This window comes from Nyctibius grandis, chromosome 6 (genome assembly GCF_013368605.1).
Source record: "Nyctibius grandis isolate bNycGra1 chromosome 6, bNycGra1.pri, whole genome shotgun sequence".
Taxonomy (NCBI): domain Eukaryota; kingdom Metazoa; phylum Chordata; class Aves; order Nyctibiiformes; family Nyctibiidae; genus Nyctibius; species Nyctibius grandis.
In genome coordinates this window covers 24,807,895-24,822,127 of record NC_090663.1, presented here as the reverse complement: position 1 = coordinate 24,822,127, position 14,233 = coordinate 24,807,895, and positions in this window count along the sequence as shown.

The window sequence follows — 14,233 nt, the reverse complement described above, 5'->3', positions numbered from 1 at the left end:
TTTGACTTCGGGCGTAGTGGTAAGAACTTAAGAAAAGGTCACATATTGTGATAGTAGCTGATTGGTTTATGGATTAGAAGATTTATACGGTACCTTCTGGAGAATTGCCAAACAGATTTCTTGGTCAGTGTTTTAACACAGAAAAGTAATGTTATATCTAGAGAATACTATACCACCAGTAGTGATAAGCCTGTTTTTCTTAATTTTATTATTATTGCAAGTTATATTTTCCTTCATTAAATGAGTAATAAATTAGGAAGAGCTGAAAACTGATGAAGCTTTATTGTTTTTTTTTCCTTTTTCTTTACAAATTTTCCTCAAAATCAGTTATGATGCTAGACCTTCACCTTGATCACATCATATTCCACAGCTCACTTCAATATGAAAGATAAAATAGGAAAAAAGTTACCAAGAACTCAGATAGTTTTTCATGGTATGAAAAAAATTCCTTGACATTGCTCAAAATTTAAAACATGACTCCTAGGATCTATAATTGTAGTTACTATCACGACTAATTAGTTATAATAGCATCCTAAGGCCCATCTGGAAATGTGTTTCTGATGTGCTTCAGGAATTTAAATTTTTAAAAAGCCACTGCAAATTTTGTCTTTCAAAAGTCGAGACAACTTAACAGACTTGAATTTCTGAGACTATGAAATTAAGACTCTCTCTATACTCCAAAGTACCACAGATTGGACACCGAAAATGAAGAAGTACAAAATCTCAAACAACCTTTGATAATTCCCATTCAGAATATGAGCTTTCAGCCTTATATAATTTGACCTCCTATTTCAAAGAACTTGTAACAAATGAGGAATGGTAAAGAGGGAAAGGACGCAAGGAATAGCATTTGATGACTCCAGGCTGTCAGGAAGCGTGCTGATTTTGGCTGGGGTAGAGTTAATTTTCTTTACAATACCTGGTATGAGGCTATGTTTTGGATTTGTGCTGAAAACAATCTTGATAATACAGGGATGTTTTCATTATTGTCGAGCAGTGTTTATACAGATCCAAGGCCTTTTCTGCTTCTCACACCACCCTATCAGCGAGTAGGCTGGGGGTGCACAAGAAGCTGGGAGGGTACACAGCCAGGACAGCTGACCCCAACAGACCAAAGGAATATTCCACATCATATGACATCATACTCAGCACATAAAGGTGGGGGAAGAAGACGGAAGGGGGTGGCGTTCAGAGTGATGGCGTTTTGTCTTCCCAAGTAGTTGTTACGCATAATGGAGCCCTGCTTTCCTGGAGATGGCTGAACATCTGCCTGCCAATGGGAAGTAGTGAACAAATTCCTTGTTTTGCCTTGCTTGCACAGGCAGCTTTTGCTTTACCTATTAAACTACCTTTATCTCAACACACGAGTTTTCTCACTTTTACCCTTCTGATTCTTTCCCCCATCCTGCCATGAGGGGAGTGAGTGAGAGGCTGTATGGTGCTTAGTTGCCAATTGGGTTTAAACCATGACAGGAATTTTTAAAAGTAACTAACCAGTTAAGAAAAATATATATTCCGAACAACCATGTAGCCTGTGAGGTCTGCTGGGAGAAGCAATTCCTCAAAGGCTGAGAGACCTGGAATTTATGTGTGGAAGGAGGATGAGGAGAAGCAGTGGCAGATGAAAGGAAGGAGTCAATACCTAGCATGGCACTAGTCACAGAGGAATCCTTAAAGCATGAGTGTTTGTTGCTGCTCATGGCTTAAGTAAGATGTACATACTTCTGAACTTAGCTGCAATTGAATCGATGTTTTGGAGCACTAGAACAGAAAAGGGCTGAGAGGAAATATGTTGGCATTGAAGGGACAACAAAATTAAAGCAATTGCAGAACTAATCTTTAGTAGGAGTGTCATCACTGAAGCTGAGTGGGAAATAGGAATAAACCAGTAAGCTAATAAAGACAAGCAAGATGCAAGTGCAGTGCACTATAGACATGAAGGACCCCAACAGCGTGGACCATAAGCTGACCTGAGAGTTCTAAGATTCAACAATATGGCTCCAAGTGAGGATTAGAGTACAAGACTGATGGTTCATGAATTCTGTCTTAGTATGTCCTCTGAACAAATATTAGGTGATATTCTTGGAAGAAAGAATTTTTAATTTCCCTAACTACTGATTGAATTAGAACATATACTTCCAGAATAATTTACTGAAACCCTTGATACATTGTTTTCCTTCTTCCTTCCTCAGTGGTATACCTGTCTTGCCTTTACAGTAACCTGCATCTTATTGTTCAACAATTAATTAACAATGATAGTGACTCAAAGGTGGTTATATTTATTTGAAAGTCAATATTGCTGCAGTTTCATTTCTGCTTTAGTCTGGAAATTAGTACTTGTTCTTTTACACAAGTGAGTACACTGTAGAGTATATCAGTCAATATTCTGTCAAAATATAAAAGGCCATAGCCTTTTATTAACAATGACCAGGCACAGAAATTCAGGGCAGGTCTGGACTTACCTTAGCATGAGCTGGTTTTAGCTTTTTGAATACTGAACTGGTGGCCAAATGACCCCTGTCTCAATTGCTTGAGGTGAAGCTCTGTGAATGCCTCCTGTGGTCAAGTCTGACCAACTGTGAGAGTCATGGCACAGCAAACCATTTATTCTGTCTGTCTGTTGAGGCTGGCTCTTGAACAGCCTCCAGACTTAAGCTGGGAGTCAGCTGGTACTCCAAGCAGGACCTACAGACTCGGAAGGTGGGACCTCCCTCCCTGAACACTGACCTACCTCCCCCCACAGAGCCCTAAAGCTGCTGACAACATGTTGAGTCCTGCTGCCCCATTCTGACTGGACAGAGCCACCTCCATTGCCTCAGGTCCCAGAGTGCTGCTGGAAGGGGGAGCATAACTTGAGATGAGTAGTTGGACTAAGGGTAACTGCTGTATTTTGATTAGTTTGTTAACATTTTTAGTGAGGCTGACAATAAATAAATCTTGACTCCATATTTGAGATGTATTTATTAAACTTATAATTAAAACATTTATTTATTATTATTTTCTTGGTTTAAGATTATAGCATGGAAAAATGTGTTAGATTTAATGCAGAATATTATTTTCATGCATTAAAAAAATACCAACAGCAACAACTTGCAGTTGTGACAATGTTCATTCCAAGTGTAATTCAGTAACTTTGCTAATATTAAAGAAATATTAAAGAAAACTCAGTGCTTGTTGATGTGAATTGCAGGATGGGAACTGAGGTCAATGTCATCTTGTTATGCCAGCCCTGCATTTGTTCCTTACGCTTCTATTATCTATTAAAGAAGATTAAAAGTTGAATAAAAAATTATTCACAAGTAGCATTGAGCTTCACAGTTATGTTATTTGTTAAAGTATTTGTAACTTTGAAAAAGAACAAGTACCACCTTTGAGAGATAAATGAGGTATTGAACAGGTAGAGTGGATAGTCTATCTATATTTTTCTGTACACGGTGCTGAATTCTGACTATCTGAAAAAGAATTCTTAAGTCCAATGACTACAAGGGAAAACTTCAAAGTTTACTTGAAAACTTTAAACCTTGTATGCTTTTTTTAAAGTATTTTAAATCTTCTTCTATTTTAAATTGTTTATTTTTAATTAATATTTGCTAGAGAATTACTAGAAAATGGAAGGAATCAAAAAACCAAAATATTTGTGGCTCTATGTTCTGTTTGTTATGGTCTTTCTATGAGCAATATGAGTCGAATTCACTCTCTTTAGCAAATTGCTGTCTATTCTTTTCTCCCAAGTGGCTTTACTTAGTGACTTAAAGACACAGTAATTATACAGTATATATTCACAAAAATAATTTAATGAATGTTGTGTTTATAGGCATGATTTTTTCAAGCGACAATTTCAATTTATTGTAATGTGCAACTTTTACAGAGTGTAATTTTGCAGATACAAAAATGATACAATGTGCGATTTGGCATGTTATTATAGATCAGCTCATGGATTGGGATCAGCTTCAGAAAGCAATGATGACTAAAAGCATAACTTCTGACAGCCATCCACAGGAACATACCTGTGTTGGTTTTTGAACTTATGTCACAGAGGATGAGGAAAAAATAAAGCAATAACTGTTAGTGGTTTGAGGGTTAGGTGATATGCAATAAAAGCACTAGTTCAGCATGTTCATTTTCTCTCAGATACTCAGTTCTTGTTTTCATTGCATTCTGAGGAATGTACTGTTCAACTAGAAGCCTGTCTGCAGATCAGCATCACTTCTATGCTTCAAGCACTAATAATTTAAAATCTTACATCTTTGATATTGGTTCCCTGCTAGGTCTCTTCCCTTTCAATTATAATATTGACTTTTCTTTACAGTTTCTTGCAATACTTCATGTTATGTTATTGTCACAAGTGTTCATTCCTAAAAAGATAAAAGGAACACTGCAATGCACTTTTCAACCTTTATACAGGTGATTGTAAGCCTGTGAAAAGTGACATTTTTTTCTTTCTTTTTCTCTTGAAAATAACAAAGGCAAAAGATGATCTGCTCCCTCTCCTAGCTCCTGATTTTATCAAGTTTATTCAATAGGTGTATTTCTGTATATTTGCTAAGTAGTCTTCTTTTTAACGGGCTAGTTATCAGCAAGGTGGATCATAGTAACTGCAGATGATGGAAGATCATCATGAATGATGAGCATATGCTTAAGACAGGTATTTGTGAACATCGCAACTATGACTACTTTGAGACTCTTTCTGAAAAAAAATCTTGTTCTTTATTAACATCTGAGATAAACTAGCTCAGTGATATGCTAATGTGTGTTTCTCTAGCACTTCACTTCCTCCTTTACTTCCCCAGAAATAAATGCTAGCTCCTCTGCACTTGTGAACCAAAGGTTAATGGATGACAGGTCAAAATAGAAATAGCAGGTGACGTTCAAGTAAGGATCCCTGCAATACTATTGAGAAACTGAAGTGTGAGATAATTACACTAAAACTAATATTTTATTTTATGTTTTCAGACATCATCAGGAATTACCCATCAAGCAGACCTAATTTGAGTTTTAGGCAGAACTGAGTATCAACCAGAAAGAATCTGGCCTTGATGTTTCTCTTTTTGTTACACCTGCTCTGAAGATATTAAGGGATGCACATTAATCTGCTTTTGCACAGAACCAGATGTTGCTTTTTGTAGCAAATCATTGCATTTCAAAGTGGGTATTCCAAAAGTAAAATTATTTTGCCTTTTGACTTCAACTTCTTTCTTTGTCTTCTTAGGGGTGATGTTGTTGATGTTATTTTCTTCTTTCATCATCTGCTTTTTAAAATAGTTTTTTTAATTTTTACTTTTTTTTTCCCTGTGTAATTTCATTAGTAACTACATTCACCAATACATATGAACTGTAAAATTTCTGGACTGGGCTAGATTGTAGCTTTACAATTTGTCTTACTTAAAGAATGATACATAGCAGGGCAATATGCTTTTCTCAATAGTGCAAAGTGTGTCTCACAGCATGGCATCTCCACAGCTGCAGGAAGAAAAACAGTTTCTTAACTTCAGCCATGGCTGCAATGGGGACTCTTCCCCTCCCTCTTTTACCAACCTTTTTTGAAGCAAGGATGTAAAAGTGTTTTTTCTTTCCTTTCAGAAAAAATAAAGAAAAATATTTGGATAAAATTATTTCACTTTCTCTGGTTTTGTGTCTGACTCACTTCACTGTTTGAACATTACAAACACGTTATTCATCACAGTTTGTCTCCTTCTGTACAGAGGGTGCACATAAGTTATTTCTCTGTTAATGTGACGATTGCCTATCTTAACTTGTACAGCTACGAGTATCACAAAACTGTTAACATACTACACTATTGACAATTGACATAGGATAACCTTAGTACTTTAACATTAATACTATAAATAGTTACATTAGCGTTTCTGATTTTATGTATTAGATTAGAACCTCTAGAAAACTCATTTTGGTGGGTTGATTGGATGACTTTATTACTTAAATAGTTCAAAATTTGAAAGGATGTTTTAAAATCTTTCAGTTCTTGAGTTTATGCATATTTACCCTATAGCAGGAGTAGCTGTAGATTTATAAACCAGGGTGCACAGTGCTGCCTCTTGAAAGGGGAGATGGAGGATGCAATGCAAGGGAGTGCAGGCATAGCATGGTAATAGAAGGGGCAAAGGGTGACATTGGATGACACTGGAAATATAAAAAACTCACCAGCAGTCATTTAAAGAGCTGGGATCTGGACAAAGTGGCTTTTAAGGGTAACAAAATGAACAAAGAGCAAGTATATAACAGACATAAAATGTAGCATACATAGTACCTTCAGCTGTAATGTAGAACTGTAGACCTATGGAGAAAAAGCAAGATATAAAATGATGTTAGAAAATGCACACAAATTGTCCCAAGTGAACCCTGGACTAAGGAAAAAGAAAATGCCACCATCACCATCCCACTCATCCTGGTGAAGAATTTGGGATGCTGACGCCTTGATGCAATACTTCATCTTTACTCATACTTTCTTCTCAAGAAGTACTGCTACTGTGTAGCTGCACAGTAAGCATGACACCAAAGAAAAAGGATACACTAGGAAATTTTTTTGTAAGAGTTTTCAACTGCATTATTATTATTTGTTTTGCATTCATTGGATAAATTGGATTGTGAATGTCAGTATCACTGTACCAGAATAATTGTGGTAAATGTTGTGTTTTATTTAGACTGTTAAGATTTTTATTATGTTAGCAAGTTCTTGAATTCCTGTAAAAAGTGCATACCTCATTTTTCCCATTGAAAAGTGTGAATAGCGTCTAGGATGGATGCAGCCTTCCAGAGCGGTTCATAGAGACTCTACCCTGTTTCCTGCATCTCAGGAGTCACCTCACTAGGTGTTAGTACTCCTGGTCAGGAATCATGGCTTTATTGTGTGCACAAGGCTGAGTAACAGGAACTTGTGAATTTCTTAAGCATGGTGGGTGTGCTACCTGTCATTTGTCAGAGAATGTGCATATAGCACATAGACCATGTGTTCTACCCAATCCTAAATGTTGGGTTGATGTGATCTGGGGGTTAGTCGGATGATTGGTTTCTTTCTTGTAATTTACAGTTACTGAGAGTGTTGGGAGCATTGTGAAAGTGTGTAAGCATGGAGACTAGTACCAGTCTTTACATATAAAAAGGATACAAAACTTGTGAGACACAAAAAAAAGTAAATGTAGCCTTGAATTTTCTGAGTTCTGTATGACAAATTTTATAATGATAAATTGGAAAGACTGTATAAAGATTGCATTATCAGCTAATACTCTGCCAAGACAAACATTGTCTGTTTACTTCGTGTCTCACTGTTATTGCCTACCACAGAGTCTGCCTTTTTATCACCTATTTAATGAACTGCAGAACTATCTTCCATTTGTGCTTGGTATTCATCTTGGCACAAAGTTTCTCAGTGGGTGTGTTAATAGAATTAATGCACAGCAGTAAAAGAGAGTAGAATCCAGAAACAGAATTAACAACCTAATTTACTTTCACCAAACAACTAGTGAGTGAACACATATGCCACTGAAACAGATGAGCACAACTGTGGCAGCTAAGAGATTGATGCACTGCAGTGGACATGAATCCCCACTCTGAACACTGGGATGTGTATGAGTACACATGTGCATGTCAAGAAGCAGGCTATAGAATATCTACTATTAAAATCTGAGCTGGGTTATTTAGCATGTGTTTTTAATAATTAAATGACATGATTCAAATAGTCCATGTGAAATGTAAATCTTCACTTAAGACATGCTTCTCTTTTAGTGCATACACTTCTGGTTAGAAGCAAAGATCCATAAAGGAACACAACCTGAAAGACAAACACAGTGCTCCGTAATGTGTACATTGGACATGAAACACATGGTCTGCAGTCAAGCAGAGAAAACCTCATATAAGGTGAAAGCCCAGGACAGCAAATTACAAAGACAGAATAGCACATAAGATGAGAAGTAATTTTGAGAATTAATTTTGGAAAACCATTTTATTTGTTTGCTTAAGTTATTGAGAGTGTCGTTTATAACTTTCTTCAGTAATAGGGTTTTATTACCCTTGCAGAAACTAAGCAGCAAAAAAGTACCTGTCCTCTTGTATCTCTGAGGTGAATAGATGAAAGTGAACATTACTTACGTATCTCAGCTCAGTAGGGACACTGTAAAAAGAAAGGGTGAGTTAAGAACTGTTTCCTCAAAATCCACTCTTTTTTTTTTAAAAAAAAAAAAGAGACTTTCCTATGTATACTAATCTAATTCAGTGTTACCATTGGAACAAAGAACAGCAGCTAACAGCAGTCTGGGGTCTCATTCTAATAGGTTCAGTCAGATGAAAACCTTCCATTATAAGCATCTCCTAAATGTGATCTGTTACGTGAAAGACAATAAAGCTCTGCCAGTTCTTTGTCTGTGATAGCAAATGCATTATGTGTCTCCACGAATTATACACAGAAGGAGTTAGATACTGTTTGTAAAACAAGCACGCCTGCTGGGTTTAAACACCACAAGCAAAGTCACTTTAAATATGCTACTAACAGCACTTTGGCATCTTTCATTAGTGAGTGTATAAAAGCCTCCTTGATTTTTAAAAATATATTAAAGCTGTTTTCTTTATAAGTGTTGGTACAACAATATTCCAACTGACCTTCATTCTTGATATTATTTTTATGCTGTGCAGCTTCTCTTCTAATAGTTAAAAAAATGAACTCAGGCAATAAACTCAGATGATTAGTCACTTGCCTTTCATCTCTGGGGCTATAGTCAAATGTGCCTTTGACAGGAGTATCTTATTCTCTTCAAACCAGATGTCTGTAAGTCTACACATTTTGATGACCTTGGTTTCTAGGCCAAAAGCAAAAAAAACCTCTTTTTTTTTTTTTTTTTTTTGATGGAAGTACTAACAATTTCCTGTTCTCCTACTTGATTAGAGGATGAAATCTCCTGGTGGTTCAGAGACAGCTGAGAGAAGAGTAGAAAATATGGCATTATTGCCTGCCTTCATTTTACTTCACCCACACATAAGAAGCAAAATTTTGTATAATGATTTTTCAATTTTGAATCAACTACAAACTGTTTTAGTTATACCTCTAGAACTAAATAATGACTTCCCCTACACTAATTTTAACCAAATAAAGGTGTAATTAGACATTTAGTGTGTGAGGTATCCTCTCAGAGGTTCAGCAGCCTGCAGAATGGCTTTATATCACAATTTAGATCAGAGACATGAAATACCAGGAGCACAATACAGTCATGTATAGATAAACTATTACAGAAGTTCTAAATAATGGCTGAGCTCTTCCTGATCTGGGAATAATATTAAAACTAAGCTGTAAATAAATTTTGCTTCATTCAGACTTACAAATAATGAATTATTTTTTCCCACAAATACATGCCCACTTATTTGGTTGATTTCAATGGAAATATTCACTGCATGTTCTTTTAAGAAGAATCTCACCCAACATACTAGAATTAGCTTCCAGCTATTATTTCCATGCTATGAATATTTTTGAGCTGAAACCTGGTGAAATGTCCTCTTCAAAGATAGTAAGTGAATATTAGTGGTTGTAATAGAGCTGCGGGGATGTAAGTAAAAGGTTAATTACCTCATGTTAAGTTCTTTACAACAGTGTATATTAGTCTAATATATGTCATATAATTTAGATTCAGACCACATTATTCCTTAAAACCCATGTAGGAAAATTTATGCATATTATATATAGCAGCTACACTTAATTTTAAAGAACTGATCAATTGACTTCTGTTGCCTTATGTTAATTTTCAGTTCCGACAACCTAATCAATAAGATGCCAAAAAATTCTGTTAAAAAATAAAACATTTGGCACTTCATGTAAAGCTTAATCATCCAAATAGCTGAACTCTACAAACCTCATTTTGTTACTCTGATTGTGGCAGTAGTCCAGGAAGAATCTAAACACCTCCAAAACATAAAAACAGTTATATCAGGTTTTACTAAAGGTCCATCTAAGCCTGTGCTCTGTCCTAGACTGTGACAAGCCACATAGCAAAAAAACTTTAGCTGTCCATTATCCTTAGAAACTTGGGTACAGAACAGTCCTGACTATCCTAGACCTGTGCTGTTTGTTTTTGTTGCGGTTTTGTTTTTTTTTTTCTCTACATTACCAAAAAAAGTGACATCTATTCTTTGACTGTCTAGGAATCCCATGCAGTCTACATTCAGTACATACTAGCTCCTTTAAGAAGGAAGTATAACTGACTGTCTTATCCAATATTAACTACCTGACTACAGTGGTGCAGCTGGAAGACTGTTGTTACGAGGAATTAGTGATCCACATACTTGCTTCTTTCTTGTATATACAGGTGCACTGTGACCATTTACCAGCCAGCTCCAAAGGGGTGATAGGGAATGGGGAGTTGTGGTCAATTCATAACATTCATCCTTACTGTTCCCTTGCTCCGCATGAGGTCCTTCCCATGGGACAGTCCTTCACAAACAGCTCGAATGTGTGTCCTTCTCACAGGCTGCAGTTCTTCAAGAACTGCTCCAGCATAGGTCCTGTCCATGGGACAAAATTCCAGGCACAAACAGCTCCAGACTGCTCCAGCATGGACGTCTCCCATGGGCCACAGGTCCTGCCAGAAAACCTGCTTCTGCGTGGGCTCCTTTCCATAGGCTGCAGCTTCCTTCGGGGCACATCTGCCTGCTCTGGTGTGGGGTCCTCCACGGGCTGCAGTGTGGGTATCCGCTCCACTGTTATCATCTCCATGGGCTACAGGGACAAGCTGCTTCACCACAGTCCTCTCCACAGGCTGCAGAAGAAACTCTTCTCCAGCACCTAGAGTACCTCCTCCTCCTCCTTCACAGACTTCACCTGGGTGTCTACAGGGCTGTTTTTCCCACATTTTTTTCTTGCTCCTCTCCAGACACAGTTGCTGGACAGTGTTTGTTACCCTTTCTTTAATACATTTTCACTGAGGAGTCACCACATTGGCTGATAGGCTCAGCTGTGTCCTACAGTGGGACCAACAGAGCCAGCTGGAACCAGCTGTAACTGTTTATGTCTGGCGTGCGGCAGTCCCTGCCCCTCCTCACAGAGGCCACCCCTGCAGCCACCCCCCCTAAAAACTTTCCATTTAAAGCCAATACATCCTTATTCTAACTTTTCTTTTTATTCTGGAAGAACATATCTGAGAGCAAAAGAAGACATAAATTCCCATTAAAAGCTGTTTTTGTAGCACAAAAAAAAATATACACTGATTTTTTTATATATAGTGCATTAGAGAGTAATTCTGGTCCCTCTCCCTGAATTTATAAAAAGTCTGATAAATTGCAAAAATATGGCATGTAAATGATACTTCATAGACACAACTACAGAGCAATGATCCCTTATTTTCATTTTCATTAGAATTATTTTCCTGTTTGTTTGAGCGTATAATTTATTGCTTCACTGATCCCAACTGAATGCTAAGAAATCATGTGTTGAAAGTCAAACTCAGAGTGTCTTCAGAGAAAAGGAATAAGTTGTTACTTAAAATTCAAAAAAGAAATTTCCTTCTTGAAATGGAAAGTCATTTAAATACACATATTTCCATACATTGGAGATAGGACTTGCCTATAGGCAAATCATGTCAATTCATGACATGAGAAGTGAAAGAAACAAAAGGCAAGAGCAAATAACAAAAGCAATGTGCTATATATCAGTTCATAATGGACCAGGTCAAGGTTTAACCATAAAAGTACCAGAGGGTTCAGCTATTGGCTTGATTCTTAGGGCAGAATAACAACATTATTTTCTTAGATTGTGCTAGTAGGCTTGGACCACCATGTTATATTCCTGATTCTTGAACGTGATGCTTATATGTTGCTAACAAAATAACATTTATTTAACAATGATTTTAGAAAAAAAGATAAATCAATAATACAATCTTTTCAGCAAAGAATCTATATAATTCCAGTGATGTTACATACACCTCATAATGTGAAATTCAAGACAATGCATTATTATAAGGACCTTGATAAAAACCCCACAAATATTCAAAGAAGCTGGAAATAGCAGCAGAAATGGTACAAGGAGCACCATTGACATATTCTTGGCAGACAACACATAGTAATATTACAGGAAGTCAGAAGCTGAACCATTTCTTCATGACAGAACTATTTCCTAATATCGGCATATAGCATAGGCATACAGAACATGAAGGAACTGTCTTGGGTTGGCTTACGGAGGCTTCCAAAACAAAGCTTTCTTGAAGTTACCAGCCCTTTTTAGCTTGCTAATACTTTGCCAGTAACGACAATATCCCCTAAAGACAGAATGTGGTGAAGAATCAGTAAGTGAGGAACTGTATTTTGTTAATCTTAAAAGGAGAACTGAATCCTTATTCTCTTTTCTGGGTTTTGAAAAAGTCAGAATTATTAGCAGTACATTCATAAAATCCTTGTATAACAAAGTCATCTGAAGATATAGCCACTTTTTCACGTATCATTTAACAAGAAAGTGAATTCAGTTAGGATCAAAGATGCAAATATCTGTCAATAAATTGTTAGCATTTATCAGCCTTGGCTTTATAATCTATTAATTAAAAAGCTAGAAGAGATGCTTATTTAGTTTGCTGTTCTGAATATCCTAGATCTTTAGGCTTCACTGGATAAATTCCAGTTTGATTTTAAGCCTCTTTTTAAAATATGCAATCATAGCTAAAAGGTTCCTTTGCTAAAGACACTGTTACATCTTTCCATAAGGTGATCCAAGTTTAATATTACAGCAAACTCATCTTTCAGCTGAATTTGCTGCATTTCATCTGCTAGACACTGGATTTTGTTGTACTTTTGACACAAATAAAAGAAAGTTCAAATTTATTTTATCCATTTACATTGCTTAATCTACCTTTCAGCTACTACTTTGTTAAGCTAAATTAAATTAGTTCCTTGAGCCTCAACTTTTAAATACTTTTTGTGATTCTTTTATTTATAATACTTATATATATAATATTTATAATACTTATATTTTAAATGTCTATTTTAATTTTTTTAAAAATATTTCATATGTTTTTCCATATAATATTAAATAACAGTGCGTGGCTTCATGAGAAACACATTCATTCAGTGAAAACTGCATGTTAAACATTTTTAAATTTCTTTAATGTATATATTGATTTTGTGTCATGCGTTTTTACAGTCTGTATCAAATTTTCAATGTGATCTTTGGCCACCAAGCCTGTTATATCATTAAAATAAAAATATGAAACAAAAATGTAAAAGCAATTTATCAAGGTCCATTTTCTGTCCTCCATACTGTTATGTTCTCTTGTTTTAAGACTGAATAAAAATCTCTTTTTGTTTACAAAGAAGTTTTCCTTTCTCTATTATTTCTACAAATAATAGCCATGCCGGGTAATAGAATATACTACATTGTGACAAATGCAATATGTTTGATTTAATTTTCCAAAAATTGCCTCTGCATCTTGAACAGTAACAGTTTGGGTGATTTGGATTTATATGGAAAGAATAAACAGTTAAGAGATGTGAGTTGGTGGGTTTAAATTTAAGAAAAGCAAGACGGGCTACAGATATTTTTTTATTACAGCAAAATGAAATCTTTGAAATTGTACAAGGTTATGTAACTAGAAAACATAAGAACAATCTCAGGAAATAAGACACAGAAACTCTGTTTCATCCAGGTAACATAAGATGATATTGAGAATTGTCGTTTGATTAAACGCATAGCAGAGTAACAGAGATAATTCAAATCTATTTTCTTGTCTTTTTTTTTGTCCCTCCTGCCTAGCTGTGACTACTGGCAGACAACTATCAGGCTCTGACAGAAATTCTTATAGTAGCCCTCTTTTCCTCTCTTTAGCAGTTCCTTTGTGATATGGAATGAACAGGAGTGCTTTCAACTCTCTCGCAGTTTTAGGATTAACTTGATGAGCACAAAGAGCTTCCGATATCATTATTCATACTCAAAACCCAGTAAGATGAAGTTGCCAGTTTCACTTGTGGACCAAAGCAGTGCTCAAAATGTGCGATCAAATAGCCCTAGAAAATACATTCTTAGTGGCTTTGTCATCAGTGGGCTAACATTTAACTTTGTTTCATTTTGTATCAGCAAGTGTCATTGAAATGATTTATATGTAATATATAAAGAAGGATAATAATTTTTTCTTATAATTAAAAAAGAATTGTAGTAGTTGATAATTGTAACACAGAAACTGCTGCTGAGTACCTAGTAAGCTAATGTGATATGATTGCCATTCCATAATTATAGGCTAGAACAATGTCATTAATG